The following is a 12,671-nucleotide window of genomic DNA, read 5'->3' as shown; positions in this document are numbered from 1 at the left end:
TACTGGGGATGTGCCCGCAACCAAGGTACATGCCCTTGACCGGAATCGAACCTGGGACCCTTCAGTCCGCAGGCCGACGCTCTATCCACTGAGCCAAACCGGTTTCGGCCCTGCTAGTTATTGAGTGTCTGATATTCAATATTTTGGAAGGAGTTACCTTTATTTGATAAATTGATTATTGAAACAGCCACCAAAAACCTACCATTCTCTGTTACAAGTGAGTTCTATTAAATGTTTACTTGCACCCAGCTGATGTGGCTTACTGGTTGAGCATCAACCCATGAACCAGGAGGTCATAGTTCGATTCCCAGTCAGGGCACATGCCAGGGTTGCAGGCTCAATACCCAGTAAGGGGCATGCAGGAGACAGCTGTTCGATGCTTCTCTCTTCATTGATGTCACCGTCTCTCTATCCTTCTCCCTTCCTCTCTCTGTAAAAAATCAATAACGGGAGGGGGGGCCGCAATGGGGGGATAAGGACACATATGTAATACCTTAATCAATAAAGAAAATAAATTAAAAAAATAGAGAGAGAAAAAAAATCAATAACCAAGGTATATGCCCTTGACTGGAATTGAATCTGGGACGCTTCAGTCCTTGGCCTGATGCTGTATCCACTGAGCCAAACCAGTTAGGGCAATAAAAACATATTTTTAAAAAATAATAAAATAAATGTTTACTTGACATATGAGAATGTTACAAAATTCATACTTCCTGTCCTAATCACTCCACTTCATTTTCTCTCCTTCATATCAAGGGTTCTTCTATTGGGATAAGAATACGTGGCTGCTTAAAATTTCTCATTGAACTAATAACTATAATTAACTGTTAATCAAAATAAATCTATTCAGTAGAACGCTTTGTAAGCTATGTATATAAATTTTCCTCCCATATTCAAATCATAAACATATTTTCCTATTCTCTTTTCTTTCCCAAGTTCAGGTATAATGGAGTGCACAATTCAGTAAGAGAACTGAGACAGCCCATGCGGTTTGGCTCAGTTGGTTGAGTGTTGTCCCATGCACCAAGAGGCTGCTGGTTTGATTTCTGGTTCACAACACATGTCCCAGTTACAGGCTGGATCCCCAGTAGCACAGGAGGCAGCCAATCGATGTTTCTCTCTCTCCCTCTCCTTTCCTCTCTCTCTCTAAAAACCAACAAAAAACGTCTTTTAGATTTTTTTTGAAAAAATAAAAACTGAGACACTCCCCCAATTCCTAATCATTTTTTTCCAAACTCAAAAGAAAGCTTTCCTTTCCAAGCGAATCTGAGAAGAGCACATCTGCTTGAACCGTTCCACCTATAATACAAAGCTTTCACAACGAATAACATGAACTTGTACTACTGAATTGGAATATGAGGTCAAAGCAAGCTATTTGATTTAGACACACAAACAACAAACTCCCTTTCAGAAAGTACTACATTGCCCCTCTCACTAAAACATTTTCTATCTAAGTCTAAATAGTTAATCAGATCTTTTAAAAATAGGTCTCAAGAACTAACATTTCTGACATTATAAGCTTAAAAAGGTCACTATCTTAAGAAAACCCCCAACACCTTTATCATCCAAATCTTCCACAAGCACACTTACAGTTTCAAAAGTTCACACACTGTTAGTTGTAAAAGAAACATTAGCGATTGCCTAGTCCCCAACTTTTAGAGTCTGAGGACCTTTAGGTAAATTGTAAGATTTCTCAAGAGCCCTATATAATAGTAGTTATATGTTTATTATCTGTACTTGGAGAAAACACATAAAGATAAAACTCTATCATAAACTGGTAATGTTTTAAAATAAAACTGCAGGGAGTGTTTTTTAATTTTTCTTTGTTAATCCTCACCTGAGGATATATTTCCATTGATTTTTTTTTTTTTTTTTTAGAGAGAGTGGAAGGGATGGGGAGACACACACACACACACAGAGAGAGAGAGAGAGAGAGAGAGAGAGAGAGAGAGAGAGAGAGAGAGAGAAAGAGAGAGAGAGAGAGAGAAACATCAATGTGAAAGAGACACACCAATTGGTTGCCTCCTGCACACGCCCTGACCAGGCAGGAATCGAGCCTGCAAGTACATGCCCTTGATTGGAATCGAACCCGAACCCGGGACACTTCAGTCCTCAGGCAGATGCGCTGAGTTTATTTACTATAAATAAACTGCATATACATTTGAAAAGGTCACACATACCATTAGTATTAGTTACAGTTCACAGATAAAACTAGGTTATCTTTCAACTACTCTGCCTGCAGTGGCTCATTGTTTGACACCACAATATGAGACTAACATCCTTATTTTACTGAAGAGGATATCAAAGATCATGATGACTTACATACAAATTAGCTGTAAGGTCTAGAATACAACTCAGGACCTAAGGACCTTTTTGCTATACCATGTGGGTTTAGTGTTTTATTTGAAGACTACATAGGCCCTGTCAGGGTAGTTCAGTTGGTTAGAGTGTTGTCCCAATATGCCAAGGTTTCAAGTTCGGTCTCTGAGAATTTCAGTTCTCAATTTTATCTAACAGATATATAAAATAATGTACAGGAATATTACCTGCAGCACTGTTTATAATGGGCTGGAAACAATATAAAAGACTATCAGTAAGGAACTGGGTAAACAAATTATAGCCCAACTATTGACAAAAAGAATAAGACAGCTTGCCCTAGCTGGTATGGCTCAGTGGATAGAGCATCGGCCTGCAGACTGAAGGGTCCCGGGTTCGATTCTGATCAAGGGCACATGCCCGGGTTGCAGGCTCGATCCTCAGTAGGGGGCATGCAGGAGGCAGCCAATCAATGATTCTCTCATCATTGATGTTTCTATCTCTCTCTTCCTCTCCCTTCTTCTCTGAAATCAATAAAACATATATATATATTTTAAATATATTTTACTGATATTTTTACAGAGAGGAAGGGAGAGGGATAGAGTTAGAAACATCGATCAGCTGCCTCCTGCACACCCCCTACTGGGGATGTGCCTGCAACCAAGGTACATGCCCTTGACTGGAATCGAACATGGGACCCTTCAGTCCCCAGGCCAACGCTCTATTCACTGAGCCAAACCGGTTATGGCCAATAAAAATATATTTTTTTTTTAAAAAAAGAATGAGATAGCTCTATCTGTAATGATATGAAACTAAGGTGTATTAGTGAAAAATGCAGGCTGTAGAACAGTGTGTATAGTGTGCTACCACTTATATGTGTGGGGGAATAATAAATATATGGTTCGTTATCTCTAGAATTCACAAAAAAGTTAAACAGTAATTGCTTCCACAGAAAAAAAATGTGTGACTGAACGAAAAGAGAACAATGGAAGACTTATTTTTCACTGTATATCCATTTATACCTTTAGGATTGTGTACTACATTTTATATTACCTATTCCAAAACACATTTTTTTTAAAAAAGTCAATTAAATGGTCAAATACAAAACTGTCAATGTCAGCTTTAATGTATAACTATAATATGTCTGGTTTCTTAGGACATATACTAACCGTTGGCCCAGCAAATGGGAAGAAAATAAAATTAGAACTAGGTGCAGTCTGTCAAGAAAAAAAAAAAACACCTAATCTTCCATTTCTTTTTTTTTTTAATATATATATATATTTTTATTGATTTCAGAAAGAAAGGGAGAGTGAGAGATAGAAACATCAATGATGAGAGGGAATCATTGACTGGCTGCCTCCTGCATGCCCCCTACTGGGGATCGAGCCTGTAACCTGGGCATGTGCCCTTGACCGGAATCGAACCCAGGGCACTTTAGTCCCCAGTCTGACTCTCCATCCACTGAGCCAAATCAGCTAGAGCTAATCTTCCATTCCTTTTTTTTTTTTTTTAAATAAATTTTATTGATTTTTTACAGAGAGGAATGGAGAGGGACAGAGAGTTAGAAACATCGATGAGAGAGAAACATCCATCAGCTGCCTCCTGCACACCCTCCACTGGGGATGTGCCTGCAACCAAGGTACATGCCCTTGACCAGAATCGAACCTGGAACCCTTCAGTCCGCAGGCCAATGCTCTATCCACTGAGCCAAACCGGTTAGGGCTAATCTTCCATTTCTTTATGTCATCTGATAGCCTACTTAAGCCTAGCTGTGATTATCTTCCTGTGAGGCAAGAGTCCCCATTGTGTATACCATACCATGGGTGATCACTGTATTTTGTGGTCTGTTAAAACTGCTAAAAACTGCCCTGACAGGTATGACCCAGCAGTTAGAGTGTCAGCCTAGGGAGTGAAGGTTCTTGGATTCAATTCCCATCAAGGAAATGTACCTGGGTTGCAGGTTCCTTCCCTGGGGTGCATGCTGGAGGCAACCAATCCATGCGTCTCTCTCATTGATGTCTCTCTCTCTCTCTCTCTCCCCCCTCCCCCCTTCTCTCTCCTCCCACTCTCTAAAAGCAATAATGAAAAAAAAGCACACACACACAATAATGAGGCTCCTAGTTAGAACAAAAGCTTTGTCAGAAATTACTATAGTACAATCAGCAACTACAAATAAAGAAATTTTAGTAAGCACTTATATAATTGTTGAATATATAATGAACTATGAGTTAAGTGCTGGGGATACTGGCCTACCCAAGATAGACATTAATACTGACTTTACAGAATATACAGTATAGCCTAATGGTGAAACAGGCATATACAAATAATTAAGACTGTGATAAGTCCTACAAAACAGAAGTGCTCGGTGCTATGAGAGTGTATTTATAGGGTCCCCTAACCTAACTGAGGAGAATCAGAGGTTTCTCTGCAGATGTGCTTACTTAAGCACATTCTGATGAATGAGGAGCTGCCTTCCAGACAGAGGAATTAGCTACAGCATGTACAAAGGCCCTTGGGTGAGCTCTGAACCTTCAAGGAAGAGGAAATACATCGGTATGGCTAGACCATACATAACAAGAAAGTACAAAGAAATGATGCTGGAGCCTGGCCAGGGTGGCTCAGTGGTTGAGCATAGGCCCACAAACCAGGAGGTCACAGTTCAATTCCTGGTCAGGGCACATGCCGGGGTTTCCAGCTCAATCCCCATTAGGGGGCATGCAAGAGACAGCTGATGCATGGATGTTTCTATCTCTCTATCCCTCTCCCTCTAAAACCAATTAAAAATTTTTAATATATTTTATTGATTTTTTTACAGAGTGGAAGGGAGAGGGATAGAGAGTTAGAAACATCGATGAGAGCCGAAACCGGTTTGGCTCAGTGGATAGAGCATCGGCCTGCGGAATGAAGGGTCCCGGGTTCGATTCCGGTCAAGGGCATGTACCTTGGTTGCGGGCACATCCCCAGTAGGGGGTGTGCAGGAGGCAGCTGATCGATGTTTCTCTCTCATCGATGTTTCTAACTCTCTATCCCTCTCCCTTCCTCTCTGTAAAAAATCAATAAAATATATTAAAAAAAAAAAAAAAGAAAAAGAAAAAAAAAGAAACATCGATGAGAGAGAAACATCTATTAGCTGCCTCCTGCACACTCCCCACTGGGTATGTGCCTGCAACCAAGGTACATGCCCTTGACCGGAATCAAACATGGGACCCTTCAGTCCGAAGGCCGACGCTCTATCCACTGAGCCAAACCGGTAGGGCTAAAAAATTTTTTTAAAGAAAGAAATGGAAGGAAGGGAGGGAGGGAGGGAGGGAGGGAGGGAGGGAGGGAGGGAGGGAGGAAGGAAGCTGGAGAAGTAGGCAAGGCCAGATCATAGCTTGTTAAATGAAGATAAAAGAAACAGAAGTTTTCAGATAAGTGACTTGATTAAATTTGTTTTATAAAGCCAATTCTCTCGACTGTGGAAAGAGTAGATGAGGGTACAGCAGGTCCTTGAATAACATGGTTTTGTCAGGGGCCACTGTCGGTGGCGTTTGCACCTTCTCCCCATGTCTGCCTGGATTTTTCTCCAGGTACTCTGGTTTCTTCTCACATCCCAAAGATGTGCACATAAGGCAAATGTGTGTGTCTAAACTGTCCCAGTCTGAGTGTGGGTGTGTGGGAAGGTCATCCTGGTCCAGGGTGAAGCCTGCCCTGAGCTGAGGGTATAGGCTCAGGCCACCCTCGACACTGAACTGGAATAAGCAGGCTGAAAGATGAAAACAATTATCTTATTTGTTTTTATTAATCTTTCTTAAGTGTATGTATAGCTCACAGTTTAATGTTTAATATTAGAAGTGTTTTGAGTATTTAGAAATTTGGTGATGTTTCTGTGACCAGAAATATGTAGGAACTTAACTCTTGTTTATATCAATTAGCCTATGGTAAAATTGGTTTCATTATACTAGTACACTGTTTTGCTTCAAGTTGCAGTTTCCAAGAACCTATTGCTATTAAGTGAGGACTTGTTGTATATGGCTTGAGGTATATACATGATAGTAAAAGATAAAGAAATGCAAGGGAATAATAAGTTCAAGTTGGCAATGACCTCTGATTTTAAAAAGCCTACAAAGGAGGTGGCGGGGAGCATACAATCAGGTGGAAAACACAGAAGACTTCAAGTGTACTGGTAATATTTTATTTCTTAAGCTGCAAGGTAGGTACGCAAGTATTTATTGTGGTATTATTACTTTTTCTGTCTTAAATATTTCATATTACTTTTTCACTCTTTACAAATGTGAACAAGGAACACATTTAGAATTGCCTATAATAGACTTAGGAAAAGGTGGCCTAGACCAAGATGGAGAGACAGTGGTGGAGAGAAATGGCAAGAGTGTGGGCTCCGTAAGCTGTTGACAGAGCCACTTAATAAAACAGGGTACAGTGAAGGTCTAGGTTTGCAGCCAAGATCAAGAGCTCAGTCTGGGGCAACTCAATTTAAAGTACTGAATATCTAAGTGGACATGTTGAACAGACAGCTGGAATCAAAAAAGGGATCTGAACTACAGATAAAAACTGGGGCATATTCAAAATATATACAGTAACTGAAGCCACAGAGATAAAACTAGAGTGGGAAGAGAGGAAGACAAAGAACTTGAGAAAGAACAATTAAATAAACATCTGATAAAAGAGGGCGGAGGGAGCCTGAAGGAACACCCAGAGAGCAAGGAGGGAAAATTAGAACCCAAGAGAACAGAGTTATTTCAGGAGGGACATTTTTGAATCTAAATAAACACCCATTCTGGAGAATGAGTCAAAGAGAATTCCCTAAAAACAGACGTCGAGACCAGATCTACTTTACTCTGAACATTCCCAAAGGAAATGTTAAATCAAAGTAACAACAAATTCAGTTAAAACTGGTAACTCCTACAAAAATAATAATAATCTTTTTAACTATCTGAGACTTGAATACAGTATTAGAGATTGAAGGGTAAGAAGAGAGGTGTGAGAACTTGATTCCATTTTATAGAGATAAAGCATCAAAACTTACTCTTTTATACATTTCTTTTATTTCAAAGATTTTAGATAATTTCCAGACTGCTAACCCTTTTTAGCATGTTAAGCGATAAGCATTTTCAGAACAAAAAAATCACACACACACACACACACACACACACACACACACACACACGCCGCCCCCCCCCCCCCTTTGGGCAACACATTCCACAGGTCTGAACGATAAACCCAAGTGCTGTCAATCAGTGCAATATCTGCAAAACTCAAGGATGTATGTCAGTGCCGTCTGGTCATTCATTCTTGAGAGTTGCAGAAAATAGCAATGCTCAGACCTAACAGAATTGGTCCTTACTTCCACACAAACTAAACTCTGAAAAACAATTGTTGGCACTTAGCTGATATTAACAATTCAAAATGGTTTCTATGTGTAAGTTTCAGGTTAATGATATCAGCTAAAATCTATCTTGTCATATGTATTCTCAAAAGAATGGTCTACAAAAGCAAAAAAAGTAAACCCATCCTTTCTTTGACTTTTTTATCAGATATTCTGGATAGGAGCCATATAATGTTTCTACGCTACAAGAAAAGCATGAGCTGCCTTCGCTGGTGTGCTCCAGGGTTAATGCCTTGGCTGGTGCACCACGGGGCTGTGGTCCCATTCCTGGTCAGAGGCAGTGCCTGGATTGCAGGTTTGATCCCAGACCCAGGTAGGTTGGGGCACATGCGGGAGGCAACCTAACTCTGTGTGTCTCTCACATTGGTGTTACACTGATACTTCTCTCTCTCCTGCTCCCTCCCTTCCACTCTGAGAGTCAATGAAGAAAATATCCTCGGGTGAGAATTGAAAAGGGGAGGGGGAGGAGAAAGCATGAGTTAGAAACAAGAATTAGACCCCCGTTGCATTTAACTATCCAGATTAATAATAATAATAAAAAGAACATATCTAATTTATTTTAAAATGTGAACAAACTTCAAGTAAAAAAAAAACACATGTTGGAACTTATCACTTTACACTTATTTAGGCATGGAACAAACTAGATATTAAGAGAATGAGGCTCTGTATTATGTATTTTGTATTCTAGGATCCCAATTACTGAATTGATAGGTGAGCCTGGGGTGGGGGGGTGGTGCTGATCAGAGACAGATCTTGTGTCCCTTCCTTTGGCTAATTTATATAAATGTGAAATAAGAAAAAATAATCATTAAGGGGTAACAGAATTTGTAAGTAAGATTGTTATGTTCAAGAAATGTTAACTTGTTAAATCCTTTGGATTAGACTAAAACTAAAGTCTACCTTCATGAACTGAATAGAAAGTTACTTTGCTTCTTTTTAAGAAAACTGTAGTAACTACCTAGCATAAGTAGAAAGCCAATTCTAAAGTCACACAACCTAAAAAAAAGTTAAAAGCACTGACTTTTAGAAACGATATTTGAAATGCTTTGGAAAAATGCACAACAGTTTAAGAAAAGTAGTAAATAGTAAACCATTACAAATCAGGACTAATAATAAAAGAACTTCCATAGATTCTGCATATATTCTCTTCAAAATGTCCTTCACCTACAACACTGTTCACAAAGATCTGGCCAACACTAAGACACAGTCTTGCTTACCAGACAGAGCTTATCTTTTACCCAGAAAAGTTATTTCATGTTTTTTAAATTCTGCCATTACATTGCACTTAAAGCAACTATAATACACAACTCTATGCTAAATTCCAAAAAATAAAACCAGAAAACCCCAGCAAACGTAACCACAATTCAAAATATTTTTAGTCAGGAGCCCTGAAATTACGTTTTTTTCTTCTACATTCTTTATGAATATTAATACCTAAACCCTCTGGGGGGAGGGGACAAAAGATTTGACCCCTAAATTACATTATTAACTCCCTTTTCTACAGATATTAATGTACTCCAGATAGGTTACTCTCCTTTATCAGGGAATTAAAAATCCCTTTCATTTGTCGCTTGGTTTTTATAGCGCTTTCCCATGTACTCACTTTACTGTATACACAACGCACAATTTTAGTTACCAGGCATACAAGATAACGCTTACGAGAACTTTAACTTATCCGATTCCAAAGTGTTATCTTGATGCTAACAAAATAAAGCATGAGCACAAAGAAATCTGTAACAATGCCACTTCTCAATGAGCAAAAACTCTTACAAACGGTAAAACCCAACTCACCCATTTCCCAAAGAAAAAGTAATACCAATTTTAGGAAGAATCGCCAAAGAAAGGAAAAAGAACCAGAATTCTAAACCACACATTTACACAAATCTTTTTTCAATTGAAAGCTCCAAACGCTGCGGCCAACCACACAACCGCCCACAATCACAGCGGGAGTGCCTTCTCTTAAATTCTGAATCCGGAGATGGAAGTGGGGAAAAAACACACAAAGCCAACACAGTCGTCCAAAGTTTCCAGAAGTGGGAAGAAACCATTTGAAGTTTGAAAAAAACGTGTTTATCAAGAGGCAACTATCCCATTTCCCCGCCCCCGCTCCCTCCCCCTTCCAGCCTCCGCACCGTCTTCTCTGAAACATCTGCGGGAGGCTGGAGTCCTGGCGCCGAGGTGTTGGAGGGACGAGTCCAACGAACCCGAGCCGCCGGGAGAAACGTCAGGGGCCGGCGGCCGGAGACAAAGACCAGCCCGCGGAGCGCCCGGCGCCCCTAACCGCCCCGCGGAGTTGGGAGCACGGCCGGAGCGCCGCCCAAGTGCGTGTCCAGGGTCCCCCGGGCTCCCCTCCCGCGGCCGCGGCCGGGACCCACCCCTGAGTCGTTTCCCTCCCAATTTGGAAACCGCGCGCCTGGGGACAAAGCGGGAGGGCGCGCCTGCGACGGCGGAGGGCCGCGGGTGCCGACGCCCCTCGGGCTTGGCGGGAACCCCCCGGCGGAGCCCCAGTCCCCCCCCCCAGCCCCTCCTCTTTCCCGGTCCCCCGTCCTCCCAGTACAAGTTCTCCCGTCCCCATCCCACCCCGGGCCCGCCCCTTCTTAGCCGGCCCAGCGGTCGCCCCTCACCGGGCGGCGGGGTCCCCCGGAGCCGCCTCCTCCGCCGGGCCTCGGCCCGTCCCGCCAGCCGCCGCCTCATGTGCCCCGCGTCGCCATCGCCTTCGCCGCCACCCTCGCTTCTCCTCCTCCTTCTCTTTGGCCGCCGCCTCCACCTCAGTCTCCAGCCGAGGCCAAAGCCGCTCCCGCCGCCGCCCGGACCCGCGGGGAGGCGCCTGCGCACTACGCACCGCGATGGGGGCGGGGGCGTCCCGCCGCGGCCTGGGAGAGGGGGCGCGCGGCGCGTGGCGCTCGGGTGAGAGGGGGCGTCCCAGAGCGCGCGGGCGTGGCGCGAGCGCCTAACTTTCTGCGGTCGGGGCCGTGCTCGCTCCCGGGCGGCCCGGGACACGTTGCAGGCGCGTGCAGACCCACCCGCGCGGAGTCTGCACCTGGGATGGAGCTGACCTTTCAGGGCCAATACATCCCTCCGGCTAGATTCCCAGGACGGCCGGCAGGGTCTCCCCTGGAGCGGCGACTAACGGCGCGGTGAGGACGCGCCCTTACCTGGATATTCTGAGTGGGTCTAACCAGTCCCGGAGTTGTCCGAGCGCTCGGCCAAGGCCTTGGTCCTGTGTAACGTAGGATGCTGATGCCACTTTCTAGGTTCTGCTAACTCGGAGCCCTTGGTGAGCTAACCATCCTAGCTCCTTTGAGTCATTGAAGTCCTGGACTTCTAGAGTTAGCGAAACCCTAAAAGGCCATTTCCTCTTAACCCTTTGCATCCCAGCAGCCTAGACTTCCTAAAAGTCTAGGAATCTCCATTCTTTTATAGATAGATAGATAGATATCAGAGAGAAAGAGAGAGAGATAGAAACATCGATAAGAGAGAATCATTGATTGGCTGCCTTCTGCACGACCCTTACTGGGGAATCCACAACCCCAGGCATGTGCCCTTGACTGGGATGGAACCCCGGACCCTTCAATCCACAGGCCAACGCTCTATCCACTGAGCCAAACCAGCTAGGACAGGAATCTCCAGTCTTAAACTGTCAGGAATCTGAAAATTTCTCAAATACTTTTAAGAAGGGTGAGTTAGTGTGAAACAGAAGATGTACTAAGGAGATGGGAAAGTCCTCTGTATAGTGTTTGACAACTTCCAACACCCACACTCCTAAATCTTCTCTTTTGACCATCACTATGCAAAAAGATAGGTGTTAATTTTTCCCTTTTGACCAGAGAGGAAATTAAGCTCTAGCAAGTGAGGTAACTTGCTACAAGTCAACTCCCCACCTCCACCCTGAAAGCCGTGTGGAGCCCTAACAGCTAGTCCAGAGGTTGAAAACTTGAGGGCTAGGCATCTGGCCTACTGACAGTTTTATTTGGCCAGTACGATGTTTTCCCAAAATATGAATGAATCGCCAAATTTTAAAAACCTGTATTTCTGGCTTCCCTATAAAATGTCAAAAAATTTGCTCACTTTGAGCCTCTATTTTCAAGTGGCAGCTACTTCTGAGTAACATCTGTTTATCCAGGGCAGGCACTGTCCCCACTCAGCTCCTTGAACTCTGTAACTTCTCTTCCCTTTGTTCTTGCCATGCCCCAGTTTCCCTCAACCCCCCATGATCACATTACCTCTACACACGTATTGAAAATGACAAGTGTGAAGAATGTACATTTATGAAAACTTGAATAAAGAACATGTTAGCGGAAGTAACACTGGTAACACATCATTGTATATGCTGATTGAAATATTAGACTTCTCACATATTGCTCAACCAAGTATAAATTAGTACAAATCACTTTGGAAAACTGGCAATATCTATTAAAGCTGAACCTGTGCCCTAGCCGGTTTGGCTCAGTGAATAGAGCGTCGGCCTGCGGACTGAAAGGTCCCAGGTTCAATTCCAGTCAAGGGCATGTACCTTGGTTGCGGGCACATCCCCAGTAGGGGGTGTGCAGGAGGTAGCTGAGGGATGTTTCTCTCTCATCGATGTTTCTGGCTCTCTATCCCTCTTCCTTGCTTTCTGTAAAAAAATAAAAATAAAAATCAATAAAATATATTTTTTAAAAAAAGATAAAGCTGAACCTGTGGCTCTACTATGACTGCAATTCCAAGGGAATTCCACAGAAATGTGTATACATGTTCACCAAAATACTTGTACTAGAGTATTAATAGCATCACTATTTGTAAGAGCCAGAAAACTGGAAACTACCCAAAATGCCTATCAATGGTAGATAGATTGTATTATATTCATGCAAGGGTACATTATGCAGCCATGAGAATGAACAATCTACAATTATACACAATAAGACAGGTAAATCTCACAAAACCATTTATATCAAGTTCAAAACAGGCAAAATCAGCCTGTGCTATTAGA

At 42.8% G+C, this 12,671-nt stretch overlaps 1 protein-coding gene across 2 annotated transcripts in view; it reads right to left on the bottom strand.

Annotated features, from left to right (window-relative positions):
* The window catches only part of GJC1 (gap junction protein gamma 1), a 29,162-nt gene extending 18,645 nt beyond the window's left edge, over positions 1 to 10,517 (bottom strand). Inside the window, exon 1 of one of the 2 annotated variants that reach the window (XM_080682555.1) lies at positions 10,327 to 10,517. The gene's annotated coding sequence lies outside the window, so the exon portion shown is untranslated. Of the gene's footprint in view, positions 1 to 9,834; positions 10,034 to 10,326 lie in introns of those variants that run through there. The other variant, XM_080682556.1, reaches the window with a different exon arrangement.
* Between the last annotated feature and the right edge of the window lie 2,154 nt (positions 10,518 to 12,671).

Source organism: Plecotus auritus, assembly GCF_963455305.1.
Source record: "Plecotus auritus genome assembly, chromosome: 7".
NCBI classification, from domain to species: Eukaryota; Metazoa; Chordata; class Mammalia; order Chiroptera; family Vespertilionidae; genus Plecotus; species Plecotus auritus.
Note: the sequence above shows the minus strand (reverse complement) of the source record. Positions and strands in the feature narration are given on the sequence as shown.